Here is a 26,884-nt window from a genome sequence, read left to right as displayed (position 1 = left end):
ATTTTGGTGATTGGGTTGCATCTACTTCATTAGGCTTCTTTGAGAAACGATTGTTATTTTAGAGCTCCTGTTGGGGGGTATTAGATTGTGAGCTCTTGTGCTCAGGGGCCATTAAAAGCACTGACTATGGAGAACTTGCTGCTGCTTCAGTAGAACTGTTTTCTGGATGCTGGGCTAAGTTTGCCTCCTTGTTATCAATATAGAGTAGAAGAAAGATTGGGATTTCCCCAATATCCTGATTTTGGCGCCCCCTTTCCCCGGTGAGGGGGATTATCAGATCTCTATGGAGTGTGTACTGTGCCCATACATATGCAGAGAGATAAGCGGCACACCTCCCTCGTCAGGCTCTCCGTCCCCTCCTGCTCCTGGCTCTCCTTCACATCTCGCCTGCTCTGGCAGTATCCTTGGAAATGCTCGGCTCGCAGTCCTCCTCCAGAGCTGGCACCCACCGATGTGACACCGGGCAGGACTACAAGAGGTAAGCTCCATCTTCCGGTACCGATTTCCTCCCATCTGCGCCAAAATACTGCGCCGGGGGTCGGCGACCCACCGCTGGCGTCGAGACAACCGATTTACAAATCAGCCAAATCGACCAAAATTTTTACAATTCACCGGCAAGGTCTGTGGGATCTGGAAATTGCGCCGTCTTCGCGTGGCGATGGGTTGCTGCCTTGGCGAACAAGCGTTCGGTTTTAGGTCTTTGCCCGCTTTACTCCTGGTCTAAGGCAGGCTCGAAATTTGCAATCAATGAGAATAATTTAAGGGTTGTTCCCGATAGTCCGACGCCGCCTAATTGTTGGACAATAATTGGCGCGCTACTCGCAAAAATTTGACGCATGGCTCAGGGAATTAAACCAGAACATTCACAAGGGACTCGTTATTGAGCCAGAGATCTCCCAGTGTGTTGGGTAATCTGAAGGATTGGCAATCGTTTCCCTTTTTAGCCATAAACATTAGAGCGATCGCTGAGCCATGTGCGCAGTGCGGCTGAAAGACGGCAGCAGTCTTCGGCGGTGCCGCAATCGTCAGGTTGGTAGAAGGGACGCCGTCTGATAATGTTAGGCGTGATTAAAGTTACAGTAACTGGTCGGGGGCAGGGGCCGCCATTACTGATCTCCATCTACCCAAATAAAATGCAGACCCCCTTCAAGTATCGAAGCCAACAGATTGGCATGACAGTCAGGCAGCCAGCAGCGTTAGGAGAGATCAGCAACCGTTTAGGTCTATTGTAATATTTGAACCATTTAAAACTGATATTTCAGATTTTTTGGTGGAGGCTGATGGGTTGGGTCACCCCCCCCCCCCCAATCAGACTAGAAGGGTGACATCTCTGCCCCTGAGTTCTCAGATCTGCCCACCTTCAGCAGCCATAACCAGGAAGGGGATGTAGGGTTCATATTGTATTTGTCTTTAAATATGTCTTTTACAGAGAATGAAGCAGAAGGAGTGAGACTCCAAAAACGGAGCAGAGACCCAGAGAAGGAGGGATGGGGGGTGGGGGGACTCTCCGACAGAGTTCATGAGAGATACAGGAGAAGAAGGTGCTTAGAGGTGTCTAATAAAACTGAAATATCAGTTAGGAGTGGAGGGACCCATTGCTGGCATCGGCTATTGACTTTCCTACACTGTGGTTGGGTTTTTACATCGAATTCTCCTGATATTTCATTTCCGTGATCTCATTCCATCCGGATACAGCAATATGTAACTATGTAACGTATACCATGGAGAGGTACAATGGAATCCACAGCAACCTCTCCGACACTCGGGCACAAGGATGGCATTGGAGAGCTGCAGGATCATGTGTGCCATAGAGGAGCGATGTGATATCCAGAGATGTATGGAGCCATAAATAGATTAGATACATAGAATAGAGTGCAATAGAAAGAAAGATAAAGGATAAAATGATAGATAGATAGATAGATAGATAGATAGATAGATAGATAGATAGATAGATAGATAGATAGATAGATAGATAGATAGATAGATAGATAGATAGATAGATAGATGAATATGATAGATAGATCTTCTTTTTGCTCTTTTTCTTTCCCACACTCTCTCTTTACTTACTTATTTCTCTCTCTCCTGCTTTCTCTCTCTTTTATCTTTCTCTCTCTCCTCTCACCCCCCCCCCCCACCCCATCCATGCGCCCGACCCCTAAGCTACATGCGGGGCGCCGGACATATGGATTCCAATGGGGCTTTTTTTTTGGAAGCACAGGGCTAAAGTCGGAGGCTCTAATAGGCTTCAAAAAAGGGTGGGCTCGGGGCGCAGAGCACTGTGCCCCGAGCCCACCCAGTTGTGTGACAATAACAAATTAATATTCGCTATTGTCTTCCTGATTCTCCTCCCGGCCAATCAGGAAGCATGTCTGAGACCCATCACCTGATTGGCCGAGAGGAGAAGCAATCCTATTGGCTGCCGAAGGGGGAGGGAGGAGACACAGGGGTAGCCGCCGAAGTCGAGGAGACGCAGGGTGAAGCCGCCGCCCAAAACGAATGACCGAAGGATTGTTTGCTGCCCCCCCCCCAAAAAAAATAAATAGCACCAGCTGCCACTGCTCCTCTCTCTTTCTCACTTTCCCTCTATCTCTCTTCTTCTCCTTCACTCTCCCTCTCTTTCTTTATTCCTCTCTCTCTCTCCTTCTTTCACTCTTCTCTCTCTCTACCTCTCTTTTTTCTTCTCTCTTCTTTCACACTTTTTCTCTTTCACACTCACTTTCTGTCTTTTTCCCAATCTGGTTCTCTTTTTTTCCTCTTTCACACTCTCTTTTTCTCTCTCTCCCCCTTTTTTCTCTCTCCCCTTTTTTCTCTCTCCCTTTTCATTATCTTCTTTTCTCTCTCTCTCTCCTTTCTCTCTCTCTCTCCTTTCTCTCTCCCTCTCTCTTTTTCTCTCTCTCCCTTTTCTCTCTCCCCCTTTTCTCTCTCCTTTTCTCTCTCCCTTTTTTCTCTCTCCTTTTTCTCTCCTCTCTCTCCCTTTTCATTATCTTCTTTTCTCTCTCTCTCCTTTCTCTCTTCTTTTTTGTCTCTCCCTTTTTTCTCCCCCCCTTTTTTCTCTCTCCCCCTTTTTTCTCTCCCTTTTCTCTCTTTTCTCTCTCTCTCCCTTTTCATTATCTTCTTTTCTATCTCCTTTCTCTCTTCTTTTTGTCTCTCCCTTTTATCTCTCCCTCTTTTCCTTGCTCCTCTCTCTCTCATTCTCTCCTTAACAATTTCTCTCTTTTTTCTCTTTCTCTCCCTATCTTTCTTTAAAGAGGAGGTCCAGTCAAAAAAAAAAAAAAAAAAATTAAAAGTCAGCAGCTACAAATACTGCAGCTGCTGACTATTAATTGGACACTTACCTGTCCCTGGGTCCAGCGATGCGGGGGATCGAAGCCCCGCTCGTCTCCCCCTCCATTCAATGGCGCCGGCAATGCAACTGTGGGCGCCGGGCTGTGGCTTCACAGCCTGGCACTCACTGCGCGAGCGGCGCCACGCGCCGTGATTGGCTGCTCAGTCACCTGGGACCTGTAATGGGTCCCAGATGATTGACAGGAGGGAGGGAGCAGAGCGGAGCCCTTCATGTGCCGAGGGGGAAGTGATGTCACCAGCCCAGGCACTGGAAGAGGCAGACTACGAGGGACCCCCTAGCAACAGGCATTTAGAGGTAAGTAAAAAAAAAAAAGATCCAAATCTTTTTTTGTTTTTTGTTTTTTAGGATTTTTCATGTAGTTTTTTTTTTTTGGGTGAAACTCCACTTTAAGGCCTGGTTCACACTAGATGCAGTGGGAAATCACAGTGAATTTGCGCAACAAAATCGCAACCTGTTCATGCGAACTGATTGTGGAGTGTTAAGGTAATGTTAAGTTAAAGGCACCCCGAAAATGGTTTGCAAAATGCAGTGCGATTTGCAGAATCAGATCCGATTCTAGTGTGGACAAAAAAAGGGTTCTGCGCAAGTTTGGTGCAAATGTGGTGCGATTTGAGACAAACAGAATAAATGGCTCAAATCGCACTGCTGCAGAATCGCATGTGGTTTCAACAGGAATGTGGTGTAATTCCTGTTCAAATTGCATGTGGTTCTCGCAACGCACCAGTGTGGACTGGGCGTAAAGTGTTACTAAACCCCCAAGAGTAAAATCAGTCTGTATATGCAGGAAAGCATGCTTGTTTTACTCACTGTGGAACCTAAGGCATTGTGTAAAAAGGCTGTTCCTTCCTTCTCTGATCCTCCCCTTCTTCCACTGTCCCCATCTATCTCATGATAGTACAGAGCCTTGGGGGCACTCTGCACATGCTCAGTTTGGTGTGTATTACTAGAGAATTTTTTTTTTCTTGGGAGGGTGCATGTGATCAGCACAGGGACAATCAAATCAGCACTGTCCAGACAGAGGGTCAGGGGTCCTGCATTCTCATAGGACAATTGTGGGAGAATGAAAACTCCTCCTACAAGCTTTAACCAGACACTGATAGAAGTCACAAGACTGCTATATACTGCTCATGAAAAAAAGTGGAACTCCGCTTTAAAATGGAGCCTTCCAGTGGTGTGCTGTTAGCGCTGACAGGGCTTCTATCTTTATCCAGTATTCCTTCTGGGTTAGCAGGGTTCGGCCACTTGAATGGCCAAGCCACGATGACGTCACTCCCGTGCATGTTTGCGGGAGTCATGGCCATGGCACAGAACTCTGAGGGAACAGCATGAGTATGCCATCCCTTAAAAGCGCATTCGCCAGTGACATCACCGGCTGTTGCTTATTCTAAAATATTTGTTTTATCTACAGGTAGGGTTATTATTATTAGCTCACCTGTACGTAAAATTAGCTTTAAATTTAAATTTTCTCACTCTGACTCAACTTTTTGCCTCTCTCTATTTTTTCTCTCTTCTTTTCTCTCTCTTCCCTTTCTGTCTCTCTCCCTTTTCTCTCGTCCCCCTTTTTCTCTCTTTCCCTTTTCTCCCCCCTTCCCCACTTTTCTCTCTCTCTCCTCTCCCCTTTTTTCTCTTTCTCTCTCCCCCTCTTTTCTCCGACTCCCCTTTCTCTCTCTCCCTCCCCCCCTTTTCTCTCTCTCTCTCTCTCTCCTTTTTCACTCTCTTTTCTTTTTACCTCTCTCTCTCTCCCCCTTTTTCTCTCTCTCTCTCTCTCTCTCCTTTTTTCTCTCTCTCTCCTCCCCCTCTCTTTCTTTCTCCCTTTTCTCTCTCTCTCTCTCTCCTTTTTCGCTCTCTTTTCTCTCTCTCCTTTTTCGCTCTCTTATCTCCCTCCCTCTCTCTCTCTTTTCTCCCCCCCCCTTTTTCTCTCCCTCTCTCTCTTTCTTCTCTCTCTCCTTCCCTCTCTCTCTCTTTCTTCTCTCTCTCTCTCCTTTTTCACTCTTTTCTTTCTCTCTCTCTTTTTCTAATTTTTATTTCTCTCTCTTTCTCTTTCTCTCTCTCTCTCTCTCTCTCCTTCACTTGCTCTGCCTCTCTCTATTCCTTTCTCACACCCTTTGTCTCCCCCGGCTCTCTGCCTCTCTCTCTCTCCCCCAATAAAATTATTAATAATAAACTGAAATTCTGGCCCTAATGCCCAATTCCGGAAGGTTTCCTACAATTCCTCGCAGCTCTTCAGTTGCTCTCTTCGCGCTCCTCCTGCCCTGTATATAGAGAGGTGCATATAACACCCCCCCCCCCTCCAATGGTTCTGATAATTAGTGTTCTATACACCGACATTGAGATGCGATCACCCCTGAAATAAAACAAGAACAATCCATCTCTGACTAACTCTGAGGATTCATCAGCACTGAGTCTGTGTATAGCGCTGGGCTCCTCGTGGTGGTGATCGCTGTGTCAGCAATATTGTCTGCGAGTATAAAATTTCACGGAACGTTGATTCTCTAAGATATGCGACCCGACATTATCACCGTGTGCTGGGAATTTAATGAGGTCATATATAACGGAGCTCTGTCACTGGAGGACTATCTGGTTTCCCATTCATGTTCATGGAACACACTGCGGAACATCGTGGAAGACGAGATTGTCTCCGAACAGAGAGATCGATGAATTCCTCACCTGTGTGCCTGAAATAGGCACTGAAAGGCAAACATTATCTTTTCATTATATCAATCAGTATACAGATAAGAGAGTGAACAGGGAGTATACAGGAGACAAACAGAGAATGAACAGGGAGTATACAGATCAGACAGAGAGTGAACAGGGAGTCTACAGGAAAGACAGAGAGTGAACAGGAAGTATACAGGAGACAGACAGAGAGTGAACAGGGAGTATACAGGAAACTCACAGAGTGAACAGGGAGTATACAGGAGACACACAGAGAGTGAACAGGGAGCATACAGGAAACTCACAGAGAGTGAACAGGGAGTATACAGGAAACTCACAGAGAGTGAACAGGGAGTATACAGGAAACACACAGAGTGAACAGGGAGTATACAGGAGACACACAGAGTGAACAGGGAGTATATAGGAAACCCACAGAGAGTGAACAGGGAGAATACAGGAAACTCACAGAGAGTGAACAGGGAGTATACAGGAGACACACAGAGAGTGAACAGGGAGTATACAGATCAGACAGAGAGTGGACAGGGAGTATATAGGAAACCCACAGAGAGTGAACAGGGAGTATACAGGAAACTCACAGAGAGTGAACAGGGAGTATACAGGAGACACACAGAGAGTGAACAGGGAGTATACAGATCAGACAGAGAGTGGACAGGGAGTATACAGTAGACACACAGAGTGAATAGGGAGTATACAGGAAGCTCACCGAGAGTGAACGGGGAGTATACAGGAAACAGGAGTATACAGGAGACACACAGAGAGTGAATAGGGAGTATACAGGAAGCTCACAGAGAGTGAACAGGGGGTATACAGGAAACTCACAGAGAGCGAACAGGGAGTATACAGGAGACACACAGAGAGTGAACAGGGAGTATACAGATCAGACAGAGAGTGAACAGGGAGTCTACAGGAAACTCACAGAGAGCGAACAGGGAGTATACAGGAGACACACAGAGAGTGAACAGGGAGTATACAGGAAACTCACAGAGAGTAAACAGGGAGTGAACAGGGAGTATACAGGGTGCCGTGACGAGGCTCTGTGGCTTACGCATGCATTTGCAAATGCATGCGGACTAAACCCCTGTTTTTAACGCGTACTGTTAGACAGGTGGTATACATGAAACTCACAGAGAGCGAACAGGGAGTATACAGGAGACACACAGAGAGTGAACAGGGAGTATACAGATCAGACAGAGTGAACAGGGAGTCTACAGGAAACTCACAGAGAGCGAACAGGGAGTATACAGGAGACACACAGAGAGTGAACAGGGAGTATACAGGAAACTCACAGAGAGTGAACAGGGAGTGAACAGGGAGTATACAGGGTGCCGTGACAAGGCTCTGTGACTTACGCATGCATTTGCAAATGCATGCGGACTAAACCCCTGTTTTTAACACGTACTGTTAGACAGGTTAATTTGGTTGTCTGCGAGCTGGTGGTAAGTAGGCTTTGTTTTTTTCCTGGGCATTCCCCAGGCTTTGTTTGCATCAGTATACAGGAGACACACACTACACTAATGTAGTGTAGTGTAGTGTAGTCTAATGTAATGTAGTGTAGTCTAATGTAATGTAGTGTAGTCTAATGTATTGTAGTGTAGTCTAATGTAATGTAGTATAGTGTAGTGTAGTGTAGTCTAATGTAATGTAGTGTAGTGTAGTCTAATGTAATGTAGTGTAGTGTAGTGTAGTGTAGTCTAATGTAATGTAGTGTAGTGTAGTCTAATGTAATGTAGTGTAGTGTAGTGTAGTGTAGTCTAATGTAATGTAGTGTAGTGTAGTCTAATGTAATGTAGTGTAGTGTAGTCTAATGTAGTGTAGTGTAGTATAGGGAGGAATGCAAAGACCTGTACATTGGGGAGACAAATCAACTTCTTAAAAGATAATTGGCCCAACATACTGTAGAAGGAAAAATTCTACACGTCAGGATTTAGCAGTCCTCCTACACCTTAACCACTTGCCCTCCGGAAGATTTACCCCCCTCATGACAAGGGCATTTTTTGCTTTTTTGGCACTGCGTTATTTTAACTGACAATTGCGCGGTCATGCAACACTGTACATAAATGAAATTTATATAGTTTTTTTCCCACAAATAGAGCTTTCTTTTGGTAGTATTTGATCACCTCTGCGGTTTTTTTGTGTGTGCTATAAACAAAAAAGTACTGAAAATTTTGAAAAAAAAAAAGCAACAATATATTTTACTTTCTGCTATAAATCATATCTAAAAGAAATATTGAAAAAAATCTAATTTCTTCACAAATTTAGGCCAATATGTATTTTGCTACATGTCTTTGGTAAAAACAAAGTCCCAATAAGCGTATATTGATTGGTTTGCGTGGATTTTATAGCATCTATGATTAGAATTTTTATTTATTTATTTAATTTTATACTAGTAATGGCAGCGATCAGCGACTTATAGCGGGACTGTGATAGTATGGCAGACGAACTGACACTAACTGACACTTTTGACACTCTGTGGGAACCAGTGACACCAATACAGTGATCAGTGCTAAAAATATACACTGTCACTTTACTAATAATACTGGCTGGGAAGGGGTTAAACATCTAGGGGGGGAATCAAAGGGTTAAATGTGTGCCTAGCCAGTGTTTATATGTACTGTGTGGTGCTTTAACTAAGGGATGTGCTTTGCAAGGAAACAAAAACCGGCACATCCCCGCTGAGAGGACAGAGCTCTGTATTGTTCATATTGGCAGAGCTCTGTCCTGTCTTCCTCCTCGTTGATCAGCAGGTGCTGACGGTCAATCATGAAGCTGAAGGACAATGCTTTGGGCGCCAAAGTGTTCCTGCTTTTAGACTCCAGTGGCTGTACTCCTAGCTTAATGTCATCATTATATATACAACTGGAATGACCCTTTAAAGTATATATCCAGTCCGAACTTTTTATTTCATAGTTTGGTTAGAGCCCGTGTCAGGTTTTTAGTACTGTGTGGGACTCCATTGATACAATTTGTATTCACTTCCTGTCCTGGTGACATCATTGAAATGCAGGAAAATCACCTATAGAGGCACAGACTACTCTTCCAGTCGCCAAGGTCAACACGTTTTGCCAATTTTTGGCTTCTTCAGGACCCAGTGTATTAAGAATCATCACAACATATAAGATACAATAACACAGTAATAATGAATAATATATAAACATTTAACACATTTTTTTTTTTACATTTTTTTTATTGTAAAATGTCTGTATATTATTCATTAATACTGTGTCATTATGTCTTATATGTAGTGATGCCTCTTAATACACTGGGTCCTGAAGAAGCCAAAAATTGGCGAAACACTTTGACTTTGGCGACTGGAAGAGTACAACTATACGGTTATATTTTACTTACCTTATTATCTAACTTGAGTATTATTACTCACAATTCCAGTTGATTTAAAGGTGTATAAACTTGGGGCCCTTGTGCCCCTTGGGTATTCTGAGGCATTTTTCTGTTGTTACACTATGATTCATTTTGGGATGTGTCTTTTAACTTTTTGTAATAAAGATATTAACGTTTTTAAATATATGTGGTGTCTCTGATGCTGAGCCAATGAAGTCCGATCTTTGGGTTTGAGTTCTGGGTCTTCCCCACGCTATCCATAACTTAAAAAACAAAAAAAAGACAGAAGGTGTGGCCAGAGTGCTCTGTAAGGGGAAGCAGCTGGTGGTGCATTCTATAGACGGATCATCAGATTGCACCTGTCACCAGGCCGGGTCAAGATGTAAGCAGAAGAGGCAGCCACTTTGGGTGCTGCAGCAGGAAGGGGGCACAAAAAAGGCAGAACCTGCACCCTATGTGGCTGACGTAGTCCACAGCTTTAGGGGGAGGGGCTCACTTTTGATTTTTTTTGTTTTGGGTTTCAAAGGACCTTGTCCCGGCCCCCTAATGCTTTACAGCAGGTGATCACAACCAGGTGATGGTGGGGACCTCTTATGTGATGGGGGGACCTCTGATGTGATAGGGGGACCTCTGATGTGATCGGGGAACCTCTTAAGTATTAGGGGGACTCTGATGTGATGGGAACACCTCTGATGTGATGGGGCAACTCTGATGTGGTGGGGGGACTCTGAAGTGATTGGGAGATTCTGATGTGATGGGGGGACCTCTGATGTGGTGGGGGTCTCTGAGGTGTTGGGAGGACCTCTGATGTGATGGAGGGGGACCTCTGATATGGTAGGCGGACTCTGATGTGATGGGGGACCTCTAATGTAATGGGAGAACTCTGATGTGATGGGGGGACTTCTGATGTGATGGGGGACCTCTGATGTGATGGGGGACCTCTGATGTGATGGGAGGACCTCTGATGTGATGTGTGACCTCTGATGTGATGGAGGGACCTCTGATATTGATGGGAGGGACTACTGATATGATGGAGGATCTCTGATGTGGTGGGGGGACTCTGATGTGATGGGGGGACCTCTGATGTGATGGGGGACCTCTGATGTGATAGGGGGGACCTCTGATATAGTAGGCGGACTCTGATGTGATGGGGGACCTCTAATGTGATGGGAGAACTCCGATGTGATGGGGGGGACCTCTGATGTGATGGAGGGACCTCTGATATTGATGGGGGGACTGCTGAAATGATGGAGGACCTCTGATGTAGTGGGGGGACTCTGATGTGATGGAGGGACCTCTGATATTGATGGGGGAACCTCTGATGTGATGGAGAGACCTCTGATGTGGTGGGGGGACCTCTGATGTGGTGGGCGGACTCTGATGTGATGGGGGACCTCTGATGGGATAGGGGACCTCTGATGTGATGGAGGGACCTCTGATGTGATGGGGGGACCTCTGATGTGATGGAAGGACTTCTGATGTGATTGGGACATTCTGATGTGATGGGGGGACCTCTGCTGTGATGGGGGACCTCTGATATTGATGGGGGGCCGCTGATATGATGGAGGACCTCTGATGTTGTGGGGGGACTCTGATGTGATGGGGGACCTCTGATGTGATGGAGGGACCGCTGATATTAATGGGGGGACCGCTGATATGATAGAGGACCTCTGATGTGGTGGTGGGGACCTCTGATATGGTAGGCGGACTCTGATGTGATGGGAGGACCTCTAATGTGATGAGAGAACTCTGATGTGATGGGGGACCTCTGATGTGATGGAGGGACCTCTGATATTGATGGGGGGGACCGCTGATATAATGGAGGACCTCTGATGTGATGGGAGGATCTCTGAAGTGATGGGGGGACTCTGATTAGGGTGACCACGTTTGCCGGGAAGGTCCCAGGCACCTTCATTTCGGGACAATACAGTGTCCCGGAATGAAACTGGCACAGCCATCCTGCACAGTGAATTTTTTGCCCTGCTTGGGGGCAAAGCTTTGCCCAATCACGGTGCAGTAAAAGCTGTTAGTTAAGGAGCGGGCCGGGGAAGCCGGCTATGGTGTCCTTAACAACTGATAATGATTCATCAGCTGTCAATGGGATTCCCCGCTGACAGCTGCATAATAAAAAAAAAATTGCCAGTAAAAAAAAACGATGTGGGGTGTTTCCCAAAATCCATACCAGACCCTTACCCGAGCATGCAGCCTGGCAGGTCAGGAAAGAGGGGGGGGGGGGGAACGAGTGAGCGCCCCCCTCCTGAATTATACCAGGCCACATGCCCTCAACATGGGGGGATGGGTTCTTTGGGGCAGGAGGGGCTCTGCCCCCCCACCCCAAAGCACAAGGACCTCATCCCTACAACCCTGACCAGTGGTTGTGGGGGTCTGCGGGCGGGGGGCTTATCGGAATCTGGAAGCCCCCTTTAACAAGGGGCCCCCCAGATCCCCCCCCCATGTGAATGAGTATAGTACCCCTACCCATTCACCAAAAAGTGTCCAAAAGTAATAAAAACACAGAGACATTTTTTGACAATTCCTTTATTAAAAAATAAAAATAAAACAATGTCCCCTGATGTAAATCCATCGTCAATCCCGCCGACCTGAAAAAAAAAAAAAAAAAAATGCTTCTGCCGTCTGTGAAGGCTGGCCGCCTACTGCAGGCTCCGCCCTTTGACGGTTCTTATATAGGTAAGGGCGGGGCCCTGCCCACTTGTGATGTCACGGACTGGTGTATGCCGCGAGTCAATGTGAATGTGATTTGACTCCTTTTTTTTTCTTTAGAAATTTCATTTTTGCTGCAGCATGCTACAGATGTGCCACTTTACAGGCAGACTAAGGGGACTCCCGTGATGTACATATAGTAGTATGCTGCTGTCACTAAGTGAGTTAGATAAAGCAGGTGCACATTGTATATCACCTGTCTAAACTGGTGACTGCTGTTTACTTGTGTTTTTCCAAAAATTGGCAAAAGAAGGTATCAAAAATCATCTTTTTTTGGGAAGGGGGGGGGGGTGTCCCTGTATGGCAGTTTGTCAACCTAATGCTGATGTGACGGGAGAATCTCTGATATGAAGGGGGGGGTGGGCTTTGATATGAAGGGGGGAATCTGATGTGACGGGAGAATCTCTGATATGAAGGGGGGGGGGGCTTTGATATGAAGGGGGGAATCTGATGTGACGGAAGAATCTCTGATATGAAGGGGGGGGGCTTTGATGTGAAGGGAGAAATCTGATGTGGTGGGGGGATGGGGGGCTCTGATTTGAAGTTAATTTCTTCAAGGCAGTTGTGTGCGTTGTCCCCAGGCTCAGGTTTCCCATTGATAAGTAACAATTACCTAGAGGGGGCTCCAGATTTACGTACTTTGGGTCAGTTCACACCATAGAAACGCAGTCCGGATGCGCTCTAGATACTTTTCTGCAGGGGCGTTGCTAGGGGGTGGCTATTGGGGCTATAGCCCCCAATCTGGGGACCATAGCCCCGAGTCTCTTGCCGCAGGGTCATTGCCTAACCAGCAGGTTGCAGCTGCTGTGGCAGGCAGGCTGGCTGCATGAGAGAGGCGGAGGAGAGAAGAGAAGCGAGCGGGCGGATGACCAGAGATGACATCTCTCTCCGCCTGCTCCACATCAGAGCTCATCACAGCCAGGCCTCTTCAATTTGGGAGCGAGGTGTGGCGAGCAGCAGAGAGATGTCATCATCTTTCACTGCCCACCACATTTGGTGGCACTGGTGGGCATGGCAAGTGACAATCCACATCTGGTGGCCGGTGACGTGGCAAGTGACAATCTGCAAATGGTGGCAGGAGATGTGGCAATCTGCAAATGTTGCCAGGAGACGTGGCAAGTGACAATCTGCAAATGGTGGCAAGTGACAATCTGCAAATGGTGACAGGAGAAGTGGCAAATGACAATCTGCAAATTGTGGCCGGTGACGCGGCAAGTGACAATCTGCAAATGGTGGCAGGAGATGTGGCAATCTGCAAATGTTGCCAGGAGATGTGGCAAGTGACAATCTGCAAATGGTGGCAGGAGATGTGGCAATCTGCAAATGTTGCCAGGAGATGTGGCAAGTGACAATCTGCAAATGGTGGCAAGTGACAATCTGCAAATGGTGACAGGAGAAGTGGCAAGTGACAATCTGCAAATGGTGGCAGGTGACGTGGCGTGACAGTCTGCAAATTGTGGCAGGTGACGTGGCAAGTGACAATCCACATCTGCTGCCAGGTGAAAGTGGCAAGTGACAATTCACATCTAGTGGCAGGTGATGGTGGCAAGTAACACGCTGCATTTGGTGACAGGCGACGGTGGCAAGTGACACGCTGCATTTGGTGGCAGGAGATGTGGCAAGTGACATGCCAAGGGCTCCCACTAATTCTGCAGTATGGTGAGTTAAACCACTTCATTATATATTAGAATGTAACAATAGAAATAATGCATTTCAATCACCCTGACACCATATCAAATATTATGCCATGTTGATTGAAGCGCCAACACCAAATTGCTTACCACTGGTATCCCCCCCCCCCGCGCGGGCATGCAAAAAGGTTGGTGACCGCTGCTATGGGCTCTAGCCCCAGATCTTTTGCAGACCTAGCAACGCCCCTGCTTTTCTGCATGTGCGTTTTTGACATGTTTTTGATGTGTTCCAGTGCATACCCCCCCCCCCCCCCCCCGCCCTTTTTTTCTTAACCTTAGGGCCAGTTCACACCACATGCAGTCCAATACTTTTTTTTTTCTGCATCAAAAACACATGGAAAGTAGGTTATATGGTTTTTAATGGCATAATTCACACCAGTGCTTGCAGTTCCAGTGCGCTCCAGTTCAGAAAAACATGCTGCATTTTTACTGGACTGTACTGGAACGCTGTAAAAAGCATCAAAAACGCACTGAAACCCACCGGAAAGCACCTAAATGCACCGAAAACACACTGGAACACACATGTCCTTATTTAAGGTTATGAAAAAAAGAGGGGGAAAAAATGCACTGGACTGCATCAAAAACGCGCCAAAAACGCGCATGTAGAAAAGCATCTGGAAGGCATCCGGACTGCGTTTCTATGGTGTGAACTGAACCTATCTGCATGCGTGTTTTTTATGCGTTTTTGGTGCGTTTTTGATACGGAAAGACTGCTTTACCGCCTATCGGATCTCATTATTAGCCAACTCACAGAGCTCTGTCCATCGCTTTTCAATAAAAACATTTACTCTCTCTGATTGGTTTACACTGTAATTCATTTTTTTTTTCATTGCAACTGCCTGGAAGAATGCTGAAAAGAATATGAGCAAAAAAAAATGACCATAAATTGTAAAGATGTGAAAACCTCACTGAGAAAGCTGCCGAAATCTCTTTGCCGCGCGGTAGCTACACCCCGGCAGTCGAGGGGTTAACGCTTCCCCGAGCTCTGATCACACTTGAAAACATGAAACATATTTAATTTATTTGTCCCCGTGGGCTGCTTCTGGAAGTGGAGAGCCAGAATGCGCACATATTACCAACGTCAATTATTGCTAATGTCTTTATTTACTTCAAGCGATCAATAATAATTTGTGTTTAGTTTTAATGAAATCAGCCAAGTGCAGCTCCCTGCGTGCCGCCATTAACTGCTTCCTCCCCGCTGCCTGGCACACATCGTTCAATGCAAGAACATCACTCAGCCAACACAAGACCTTCCTATAACACAATCTGTAGGCCTGATGTGCCCATTACGAGGGGTACCCACCATCCCTGTGCTGAGTTGCTGAGTTCCCGGGTCTGTACACCTGCTGTGCCCATTATGAGGGGTTCCCACCATCCCTGTGCTGAGTTCCTGGGTCTGTACACCCGCTGTGCCCATTATGAGGGGTTCCCACCATCCCTGTGCTGAGTTCCCAGGTCTGTACACCTGCTGTGCCCATTATGAGGGGTTCCCACCAACCCTGTGCTGAGCTCCCGGGTCTGTACCCCTGCTGTGCCCATTATGAGGGGTTCCCACCATCCCTGTGCTGAGTTCCCGGGTCTGTACATCTGCTGTGCCCATTATGAGGGGTTCCCACCAACCCTGTGCTGAGCTCCCGGGTCTGTACCCCTGCTGTACCCATTTTGAGGGGTTCCCACCATCCCTTCCTCATTCTTTTTGAGGCCAATATGATCTGACCTCCCTTTCTTGCTATTTATATACTTAAAGAGTTTCTTGGGATTTCTTTTACTCTCCTCCACTATGTACCTTTCGTGTTCTATCTTAGCCTCCCTGATTGCACCCTTACATTTCTTATTGCATTCTTTGTAAAGTTGGAATGCTGATGATGACCCACCAGACTTGTATTTTTTGAAGGCCTTCTTCTTTTGCTTTTATATGCTTTTCATGTTGGAGTTAAGCCGCCGAGGACTTTTTTTAGCTCTTTTAAAGATCTGTACACCTGATGTGCCCATTGTGAGGGGTTCCCACCATCCCTGTGCTGAGTTCCCGGGTCTGTACACCCGCTGTGTACATTATGAGGGGTTCCCACCATCCCTGTGCTGAGTACCCAGGTCTGTACACCTGCTGTGCCCATTATGAGGGGTTCCCACCATCCCTGTGCTGAGTTCCCAGGTCTGTACACCCGCTGTGCCCATTATAAGGGGTTCCCACCATCCCTGTGCTGAGTTCCCAGGTCTGTACACCCGCTGTGCCCATTATGAGGGGTTCCCACCATCCCTGTGCTGAGTTCCTGGGTCTGTCACTCTGGAGAGAGGCAGCAATGTTAGAGAGTGTTCAGGTAGGTAAACAATGAACACCAATGCAGAGGGCACTGCCAATGACCATCAATGCTAGATGGGGGTACATGTCGCTTGCACTGGCCACTGTTGCCAGCAGTTTTTATTGTGGCTATTTATTGTTACTATTACTCCCAGTAACATCAATGTTGGGGGGTAATTACTGCTCCCACTGACACCAATGCTGGGGGTAATTGCTGACCACCAATGCCAGCAGTTTTTATTGTGGGTACTGACACCAATGATGTAAGTTACTATGATTCCCACTGACACCAATGCTGGAGGGTAATTACTGCACACCCTGACACCAATTCTGGGGGTAATTGCTGCTCCCACTGACAACAATGATGGGGGGGGGTAATTACAGCTCCAACTGACACCAATGCGGGGGGGGGTAATCATTGCTTCCACTGACACCAATGTTGGGGGGCAATTGCGGATCCCACTAACAACAATGCTGGGGGTTTAATTACTGCTCCCACTGAGCCACGTGTTGATGTGTGCTGCGTCGGGCAGCCTTTTTATTTGAACGGGCTGCCCAACAAACTATAACACAGCAAAAACTGCGCTTGCGGCATTTTCAGCAACGCAATGCATGTCCTCTGGCAAGGTGTTTTGCAATGCATGTCGTGTGTGGCTGCGTGTTACCCCCAATGTGATAGCGTGATCGGATCATTATCCCTGGATATATGTTCTAGATTCCCTACAATTTCCAATTTTGCTGAAAGTGCTACAATCCCCTGAAGCTACAATGTTCTCCATTATCCACTCCAACCGGTCACACAGCCGGGGGGGGCAACGCAGGGTAGAAGCTCTACGCCATCTATGAAGAAGATAATTAAAAGTCATGTGACACGACCCCCCCCAGCGCGTTGTTCTGGCGGCCCCCCGCGGGGACGTGTCACATGGTGCAGGATCATGACTCATCAATGGGGACACGCTGCTGCTTAATGGTTAATTAGAACGCGGAGCTCGGCATAAAGCGTCTTATAGGATGGACACATTCCTCATAACAAGCCATTCTGGCGTGCGCAGAAAAGGAATTTTAAGCTTCGGGGGGGCTTATTGTGAGACTAATGGTGGAATTTTCTAATGATAAGGGTGACAGGGGGAAAGTATGTACATCATTAGGATAGATACTGCGTGTACCACATATCCCCAATTTCTACGGAAAATCCCTAAAAGTTGTATTCGGAAAGGAGGCTATTCCGACACAGTAAAATCCTTCCATCATGAAACTTTGTTTTCCAATCCAGCATACTGAAGGCATTTAATTATCCCTGAGCTGCAATACTGTTGGGACTGTGAGCTGCTGCTGTGGGCATGGGCGTAGCATCAGGGGTCTCAGGGGTTGCAATTGTGACCCCGCCCCTAGCTCCAGGGGGCCCACAGCTCTGTTCCCTGCTGTCGTATTACATTTGATTTCCTCCACAAAATCCCAGAGCTGGAGTCCAGCTCCAATCCGCCTTGTGTCCCCCCCCCAGTACCCCAGCCAAGTTCTATAATCCAGTAATCAGCTTCCAGTTGTTTGCCCTCTCCCCAGTCCACACCCTTCCTCTGTTCTCATTGACTGGGGACATGTCATTACTAGGATGGGGGGGAGGGGGCGAGGTCATGTCATTACTAGGATGGGGAGGAGGGGGCAAGGTCATGTCATTACTAGGATGGGGGGGAGGGGGCGAAGTCATGTCATTACTAGGATGGGGGGGAGCGGGCGAGGTCATGTCATTACTATAATGGGGGGGAGGGGGCGAGGTCATGTCATTACTAGGATAGGGGGAGGTGAGGTCATGCCATTAATAGGTTGGGGGGAAGGGACAAGTTCATATCATTAGTAGGATGGGGGGCGAAGCCATGTCATTACTAGGAGGGGGGGGGCAAAATTATGTGATTACTAGGAAGGTTTCTACAAAATATTTTGAATTACCCTCTCAATATATACATAAATCTCCGAAATAACTCTTTAGCCACTTGGTGTATCTTGGTGCCTGTTAGGTACCTGGTAGGAGAGCCTGACTTGTAGGAGAAGACCTCTCATACAACGCTGGTTCAGGAGCCACTGGAGTGGGGACAGTGGTCTCCTGAGCACAGTGGGGTAGGAGTGCCTGTTGAGCTGGATGGCTGGACTGCAAATCAGATGAGACTGGAAGCAGCAGACTGGAACACTTGAATGTGCAGAGGTCACTGGAGCTGAAGCTGAAGGTGCAACAGCAAGGACAACAGGAACAAGCAGGGTCAGACGATCCGGGTCAGCTGGGAAGAAGGCAGGCAAGTACAGCAGGCAGAGGCAGAGTCAGTAGGCAGGCAGAGTTCGGCAACGGTATCAGGTAGATATCACAAGAGTAGTCAGACAAGCCGGGTCGGATTGGAGCAGGACGGATGGTCAAACAAGCCGGGTCAGATAGGTAGCAAGCAAACAGATCACAAACACTAGAATCACGAAGCTGAGACGAAGCAGCAATGTGTCACAGCACAGAGGGGCTTTTAAATGCACTTTGGCGCCAAACCGGCGCTATCGCGAACGCGCGCACGCCCGTCCGCGCCCACGTGCACACGCGCGCGCGCCCAAGCGCCGCGAACCCGCGCGCGCCCTAGCGCCGCGCTGATGCCCGGGAACAGCAAGCCTTTGCTGAATAGCGCGCAACGGCGCGCGCCGGCGCATAGGCGTACGCCGACGCCCCGGTTCGGTGCCAATGGTGCCCTGACATTGCCCCCCCCCAAGGGGCAACCTCCGGGTGCCCAAAAGCCTTCTCTTCTCCGGATGACTAGAAAAATAGGCTTGCACTAAACGTCTGGCATGTACATTACAATCTGGTTCCCAAGAATTACTTTCTGGGCCGTAGCCCCTCCACTTAATTAAGAACTGGATCTGACCTTGTCTTTTCCTGCAATCCAGGATAGCCTCGACCTCGAACTCCTCGTTACCATCGACCACAATGGGCTCAGGAGGTCTAGTTCCTCTGCCGGGGAAGGGGTCAGGTACAGCAGGTTTGAGCAATGACACATGAAACACGGGGTGTATTTTGAGAGAGTCAGGTAAAGACAGTTCATATGAAACTTCATTGATCTTTCTTTTGACCGGAAATGGTCCCATAAATCTAGGTGCCAACTTCTTAGAGGGACATGCAAGTTTAATGTTACTTGTAGATAGCCATACCTGGTCACCAAGCTGAAGCTTCAACTCCCCTCTTCTCTTTCGGTCAAAAATCCTCTTGCTGTCCGCCTGAGCCTTGGATACAGCTTCCCGCAACATCTGGTTGTTGTGGTTGATGAAGTCCACTGTACTCTGCACTGCCGGGACTGAAGACTCTGGAAGGAAATCAGGTAAAAAGGTTAGATGGAAACCATAATTGGCAAAAAAGGGGGATTGACCGGTGGCTGAGTGCTTGGCGTTGTTGTAGGCAAATTCTGCTAGTGGCAGCAAGGACACCCAATCGTCCTGTGAGAAAGAGGTAAAACATCTGATGTACTGCTCAAGAGTCTGATTGGTCCTTTCCGTCTGACCGTTGGTCTGAGGGTGATAGGCTGAAGACAGAGCCAGTTTGATTTTTAAAGATTCACACAGGGCTCTCCAAAAACGTGAGGTAAATTGTACCCCCCTGTCAGAGGTTATGTTTACAGGAATTCCGTGGAGTCTAATGATTTCTTTAATGAAGATATGAGCTGTTTCCATAGCTGACGGAGTTCCTTTTAATGGGAGAAAGTGGGCCATCTTGGTAAAACGGTCTACTATCACAAAAATAGCAGAACACCCTTCTGAACATGGGAGTTCCACAATAAAGTCCATGGATATCATCTTCCAGGGCCTATCGGGTACAGGCAAGGGTTTTAACAGACCCCAAGCTCTACTCCTGGATATCTTATTCTGGGTACAGATAGGGCAAGATTTGACGTATCTCTCACAAAAGTCCTTCAAATTGGGCCACCAGAAAGTACGCTGTACCAATTCCAAGGTTTTACGAACCCCAAAGTGACCCGCCAGTGGGTGATCGTGAAGGAGTGCCAGGACCTTGACCCGAACCTCCTCAGGAACAAAAATTTGACTACCTTTCCATAACAGTCCGTCCTTGCTACTTAGGGTAGGGCCTGAGGGTCTGGTTACTTCAGAAGATGCTTCCTTAATCTGAGAAAGAAGATCAGTTTGAATGAGCAAAAAATTGTTTGCAGGTAAAATGGTGTCTGGGGCAGATAGATCCTTTGGGTTGTCATGCATTCGAGATAATGCGTCTGGTTTAACATTTCTTGAACCCGGTCGATACGTGATGTGGAAGGCAAAGCGTGAGAAAAACAGCGCCCAGCGGGCTTGACGGGGTTTCAACCTTTTAGCGGATTGCAAATATTCTAGGTTCTTATGATCAGTGTAAATTAGTACTGGATGCACAGCCCCCTCCAACAGGTACCTCCACTCCTCTAATGCAGTCTTGATGGCGAGAAGCTCTCGATCACCGACATCATAGTTTCTTTCTGCAGGGGAGAGTTTTCGGGAGAAGAATCCTATGGGATGCATATCGTCTTTACTGCCCCTTCGTTGTGAGAGTATAGCTCCGACCGCTATTTCAGAAGCGTCCACTTCCAAAATAAATGGCAAAGATGGTTCAGGATGACTGAGGATAGGTGCTGAGGTGAATAGTCTCTTGAGGTTCTCAAAAGCCTCTTGGGCTAAGTGATTCCAGGAAAAACGGGTATTCTGTTTGGTTAGTTGTGTGATTGGTGCGATTATTGCAGAAAAACCCCTGATAAATTTTCTGTAGAAATTTGCAAATCCGATGAATCGTTGCACCCCCTTCTTGTCTAGGGGTACCGGCCAGTCCAGAACAGCAGAAACCTTCAGTGGATCCATCCTGATGCCAGTTGAGGAGATTATCAAGCCCAAGAACTGAATGCTTTCTTGCTCAAACTCGCATTTCTCCGCTTTTGCATAAAGTCTGTGTAAACGGAGACGACCCAACACTTGGCACACATGTTTTCGATGGAGATCCAGGGATTCTGAAAAGATCAAAATATCGTCTAGATATGCAATCACAAACAGGTCTAAGAAGTCTCTCAGCACATCATTAATTAGGTGTTGAAAAGTTGCAGGGGCATTACAGAGTCCAAAAGGCATGACTAAATATTCATAATGCCCGAATCGGGTCCGAAAAGCTGTTTTCCACTCATGCCCAGCCCGAATGCGAATCAGATTGTAGGCCCCTCTTAGATCAAGTTTAGAAAAAATAACAGCAGTCCTTAATTTCTGGAATAGTTCGGGTATCAAGGGTAGGGGATACCGATTTTTAATCGTGATTTTATTCAATTCCCGGTAGTCAATACACGGGCGGAGAGACTTGTCCTTCTTGGTAACAAAGAAGATTCCTGCCCCTGCTGGAGAAGTAGAGTGACGAATAAATCCTTTGGCTAAGTTTTCATCTATGTATGCTTTCAACACTTCTTGTTCCTTTTCGGATAGGGGGAAGATGCGTCCAAAGGGGATTTCGGATCCTGGCAGCAACTCGATGGGGCAATCGTAGGGGCGATGAGGTGGGAGAGAATCTGCCCCTTTTTTGCTGAAGACATCCAAGTAGTCATGATAATGTTTGGGAATAGCTTGACGATTGGTCTGATCGGAGTCCACACAAAGTAGAGTAGTTTGGGGATCCGAGTCTTTCGCCAGACAGTGTTCCTGACAGTAGGGTGACAGGAATTTTATTTCTCCAGTTGTCCACTGGATGTGTGGATTGTGGGCCCGAAGCCAGGGAATGCCCAGGATAATGGGGAACATGGGAGAGGAGATGGCGTCAAGAGTCAGCAGTTCCTTATGTTGGGGAGAAGTCGTAGTGGGTAATGGCAGGGTTTCTTGTGTCACTTGTCCAGATTTAATACGGGAGCCATCAGCAAGGAAGACAGAGAGTCCATGGGCTTTAGTCCGTAAAGGGATGTTGTGCAGGTTGGCAAAACTCAAGTCTATGAAGCAGCTGCATGCCCCGGAGTCAATAATTGCGTTGACTTGGAGTGTCTTTTCTTGAAGCTGTAATGAGAGAGGAATGGCAAGATGGGTAGGATTTGTGGATAAAGCAGAGAGATTGGTAGGTATAGGAGATGAACACTTACTCATCCTGATTGGGCAATTATGGACATAATGCCCGGTTCCTCCACAGTAGAGACACAGATTCAATTGTCGGCGACGGGCACGTTCTTCGGGGGTCAGGGCAGGTCGCATCAGACCTAGCTGCATTGGTTCGGAAGTATCCAAAGTGGTATTGACTGGCGGTGGACTTGGCACAGGTAAGTAGCGAGATGCAGGAATCGGTGCACGTGGTGTCATCCAGGTCGGGCGGTTAGGTTGAACTGCTCGTTCGGATCGGCGCTCTCGGAGGCGACGATCGATCTGGATAGTTAGGGTGATCAAGGCCTCCAGGGTGTTTGGAATACCGACCCGGGCCAGTTCATCTTTGAGATTTTCAGACAGTCCAATGCGGAATTGATGACGCAGAGCCGCGTCGTTCCACTGGGTATCCGCGCTCCAACGTCTAAATTCAGCAACATAGTCCTCCGCAGGTTTGCGGCCTTGTTGGAGCGCGAGCAGAGCAGACTCAGCTGTAGCAGTCAGTTGAGGATCCTCATACAATTGTGCCATAGCTTCAAAGAAGGCTGATAAGGATTGGGTTGGGGCTGAGTCCCCTTCAAGTAAACGGTGTGCCCAGGTCTGTGGTTCCCCTTGGAGGAGGGAAATGACAAATCCAACCTTTGTGACTTCCAATGAAAAGGTTCTGGGCTGTAAGGCAAAAAAGAGCTGGCAGGCATTGCGAAATCCTCGGAACTTAGATCGGTCTCCGGAGAATCTTTCAGGAGTGGGGACTCTTGGTTCAGGAGGGAGCATTACCACTGAAGGCCCTGGAGCAGTCTGTGTTGGGGCGGCCGGTGAAGAGGAGGTTGAAGGATTAACCCCTGCGAGATTCTGGACTTGACCTTCCAGTCTATTGTAATTGTCCTGAAGAGCCTGCACTGCTTGGGTGAGGGCTGCCAGGTGTGTGCATATCTCCTTCAATGGAGAGGTATCTCCTGCAGGCTCAGACATGGCTGCTTCGTACTGTTAGGTACCTGGTAGGAGAGCCTGACTTGTAGGAGAAGACCTCTCATACAACGCTGGTTCAGGAGCCACTGGAGTGGGGACAGTGGTCTCCTGAGCACAGTGGGGTAGGAGTGCCTGTTGAGCTGGATGGCTGGACTGCAAATCAGATGAGACTGGAAGCAGCAGACTGGAACACTTGAATGTGCAGAGGTCACTGGAGCTGAAGCTGAAGGTGCAACAGCAAGGACAACAGGAACAAGCAGGGTCAGACGATCCGGGTCAGCTGGGAAGAAGGCAGGCAAGTACAGCAGGCAGAGGCAGAGTCAGTAGGCAGGCAGAGTTCGGCAACGGTATCAGGTAGATATCACAAGAGTAGTCAGACAAGCCGGGTCGGATTGGAGCAGGACGGATGGTCAAACAAGCCGGGTCAGATAGGTAGCAAGCAAACAGATCACAAACACTAGAATCACGAAGCTGAGACGAAGCAGCAATGTGTCACAGCACAGAGGGGCTTTTAAATGCACTTTGGCGCCAAACCGGCGCTATCGCGAACGCGCGCACGCCCGTCCGCGCCCACGTGCACACGCGCGCGCGCCCAAGCGCCGCGAACCCGCGCGCGCCCTAGCGCCGCGCTGATGCCCGGGAACAGCAAGCCTTTGCTGAATAGCGCGCAACGGCGCGCGCCGGCGCATAGGCGTACGCCGACGCCCCGGTTCGGTGCCAATGGTGCCCTGACAGTGCCTAATTGGAGTATGTTAGCGTGCAGTGGAAGTGGCGGGTAATAATGGGGGCCCCAGGACAACTTTTGCATCAGGACCCACAAGTTTCAAGCTACGCCTCTGGCTGTGGGAATTTACTATCTGCTACTAGAGAGAGAGAGAGAGGCTGAGCCCTTTAGGAACTGACCATATAGCCATCTAGTAGCCTTATTGCTGCCTGCAAATTTGACTGATAATATTCTCAAGTGCACCAACGGTACCACTTGGCCCCAATGCTAACCGGGTGAAGAGTTAGGACTTAAAGCAGATCTTCACGGCATCTGAGCACTACAAACCAAAAACACTGTTTAATATTCCAAGCAAACTAACCCATCCATCCATGTCTCCATACTTTATTTTGTTGAACAATCACTTTTAAAAACAACCCCCCCCCCCTAGCATTTTTTGGCTGTGGCCATCTTGAGTAAGGGCAAATGATTCAAGTAGCATTTACGCCCTGGAATCAATCTGCCCCATAGCTCAAGCATGCATGTGCTTAGCTTAGAAAACCCCTCCTCCCCTCCTGAAGTCTTCTGGGATAGACAGTGCATCTGGAAAGCATTCACCTCGCTTCACTTTTTCCACATTTTGTTATATTACAGCCTTATTCCAAAATGAATTCAATTAATTATTTTCCTCAAATTTCTACAAACGATACCCCATAATGACAATGTGAAAGAAGTTTGTTTGAAATCTTTGCGAATTTATTAAAAAAAAATCCCATGTACATAAGTATCACAGCCTTTGCCATGACACTCACAATTGAGCTTAGGTGAATCCTGTTTCCACTGATCATCCTTGAGATGTTTCTTACAACTTGATTGGAGTCCACCTGCGGTAAATTCAGGTGATTGGACATGACTTAAAAAGGCACACACCTGTCTATTTAAGGTCACACAGTTAACAGTGCATGTAAGAGCCCTTGCACACTGGGGCGGGGGGCGGCGTCGGCGGTAAAACGCCGCTGCCGGCCGAGAAAGGGTTAAATACCACCGCAAAGCGCCTCTGCAGAGGCGCTTTGCCGGCGGTATAGCCGCGCCGTCCCATTGATTTCAATGGGCAGGAGCGGTAAAGGAGCGGTATACACACCGCTCCTTCACCGCTCCGAAGATGCTGCTAGCAGGACTTTTTTTACCGTCCTGCCAGCGCATCGCTCCAGTGTGCAAGCCCTCGGGGCTTGCACACTGGAATGAAAGTAGCGGCACTTTCGGGGCGGTTTGCAGGCGCTAATATTAGCGCAATAGCGCCTGCAAACTGCCCCAGTGTGCAAGGGCTCTTAGAGCACAAACCAAACCATGAAGTCCAAGGAACTGTCTGTAGACCTCCGAGACAGACAGGATTGTATGGAGGTACAGATCTGGGGAAGGGTACAGAAAATCTCTTCAGCATTGAAGGTCCCAATGAGCACAGTGGCCTCCATCATCTGTAAATCGAAGAAGTTTGGAACCACCAGGACTCTTCCTAGAGCGGGCCGCCCGGCCAAACTGAGCGATCGGGGAGAAGGGCCTTAGCCAGGGAGGTGACCAAGAACCTGATGGTCACTCTGACAGAGCTCCAGTGTTTCTTTGTGAAGAGAGGAGAACCTTCCAGAAGAACAACCATCTCTGCAGCACTCCACCAATCAGGCCTGCATGGTAGAGTGGCCAGACGAAAGCTACTGCTCAGTAAAAGGCACATGACAGCCCACCTGGAGTTTGCCAAAAAAGCACCTGAAGGACTCTCAGACCATGAGAAACCAAATACTCTGGTCTGATGAAACAAAGATTGAACTCTTTGGCCTGAATGGCAAGCGTCATGTCTGGGGGAAACCAGGCACCGCTCATCACCTGGCCAATCCCTAAGCACACAGCCAAGATAACAAAAGAGAGGCTACAAGACAACTCTGTGAATGTCCTCGAGTGGCCCAGCCAGAGCCCAGACTTGAACCCGATTGAACATTTCTGGAGAGATCTGAAAATGGCTGTGCACCGATGCTCCTCATCCAACCTGATGGAGCTTGAGAGGTCCTGCAAAGAATAGAAGAAACTCTCCAAAAATAGGCGTGCCAAGCTTGTAGCATCATATTTAAAAATACTTGAGACTCTAATTGGTGCCAAAGGTGCTTCATCAAAGTACTGAGCAAAGGCTGTGATACTTACAGTGGGGGAAATAAGTATTTGATCCCCTGCATATTTTGTAAGTTTGCCCACATACAAAGAAATGAAGGATCTAAAATCTTATCATAGTTGTATTTTAAATGATAGCGACAGAATATCAACCAAAAATCCAGAAAAAAAAACACATGCTAAAAATGCAAGAAATTAAGTTGCAGTTCAGTGAGTGAAATAAGTATTTGATCTCCAAGCAAAACATGACTTAGTACTTGGTGGCGAAACCCTTGTTGGCGATCACAGAGGTCAGACATTTCTTGTAGTTGGTGACCAGGTTTGCACGCATCTCAGGAAGGATTTTGGTCAACGCTTTTTTACAGATCCTCTCTAAATCCTTAAGGTTTCTTGGCTGTCGCTTGGCAACTTGAAGTTCAAGCTCCCTCCATTAAATTTCAATAGGATTAAGGTCTGGAGACTGGCTAGGCCACTCCATGACCTTAATGTGCTTCTTCTCGAGCCACTCCTTTACTGCCTTGGCGGTATGTTTTGGGTCATTGTCATGCTGGAAGATCCATCCATGACTCATCTTCAGTGTTCTGGCTGAGGGAAGAAGGTTATCATCCAATATTTTATAATACATGGCACCATCCATTGGCCCCTCAATGCGGCAAAGTCATTCTGTACCTTTAGCAGAGAAACCGACACAAAGCATAATGTTTCCATATTCGTACTTGACTGTAGAGATGGTGTTCTTAGGCTCATAGTCAGCATTTTTCTTCCTCCAAACATAGCAAGTCGAGGAAATGCCAAAGACCTCAATTTTGGTCTCATCTGACCACAACACTTTCTCCCAATCCTTTTCTGTATCATTTAGATGTTCATTGGCATGACTGTACATGTGT

At 47.7% G+C, this 26,884-nt stretch overlaps 1 protein-coding gene across 2 annotated transcripts in view; it reads left to right on the top strand.

The window, feature by feature from the left end:
- Positions 1 to 283: 283 nt before the first annotated feature.
- Positions 284 to 26,884, top strand: part of GPR142 (G protein-coupled receptor 142) — a 46,489-nt gene continuing 19,888 nt past the window's right edge. The window contains exon 1 of one of the 2 annotated variants that reach the window (XM_073606885.1): positions 284 to 478. The gene's annotated coding sequence lies outside the window, so the exon portion shown is untranslated. The remainder of the gene's footprint in view (positions 479 to 26,884) is intronic. The other variant, XM_073606884.1, reaches the window with a different exon arrangement.

This window comes from Aquarana catesbeiana, linkage group LG12, assembly GCF_042186555.1.
Source record: "Aquarana catesbeiana isolate 2022-GZ linkage group LG12, ASM4218655v1, whole genome shotgun sequence".
NCBI lineage: Eukaryota > Metazoa > Chordata > Amphibia > Anura > Ranidae > Aquarana > Aquarana catesbeiana.
Note: the sequence above shows the minus strand (reverse complement) of the source record. Positions and strands in the feature narration are given on the sequence as shown.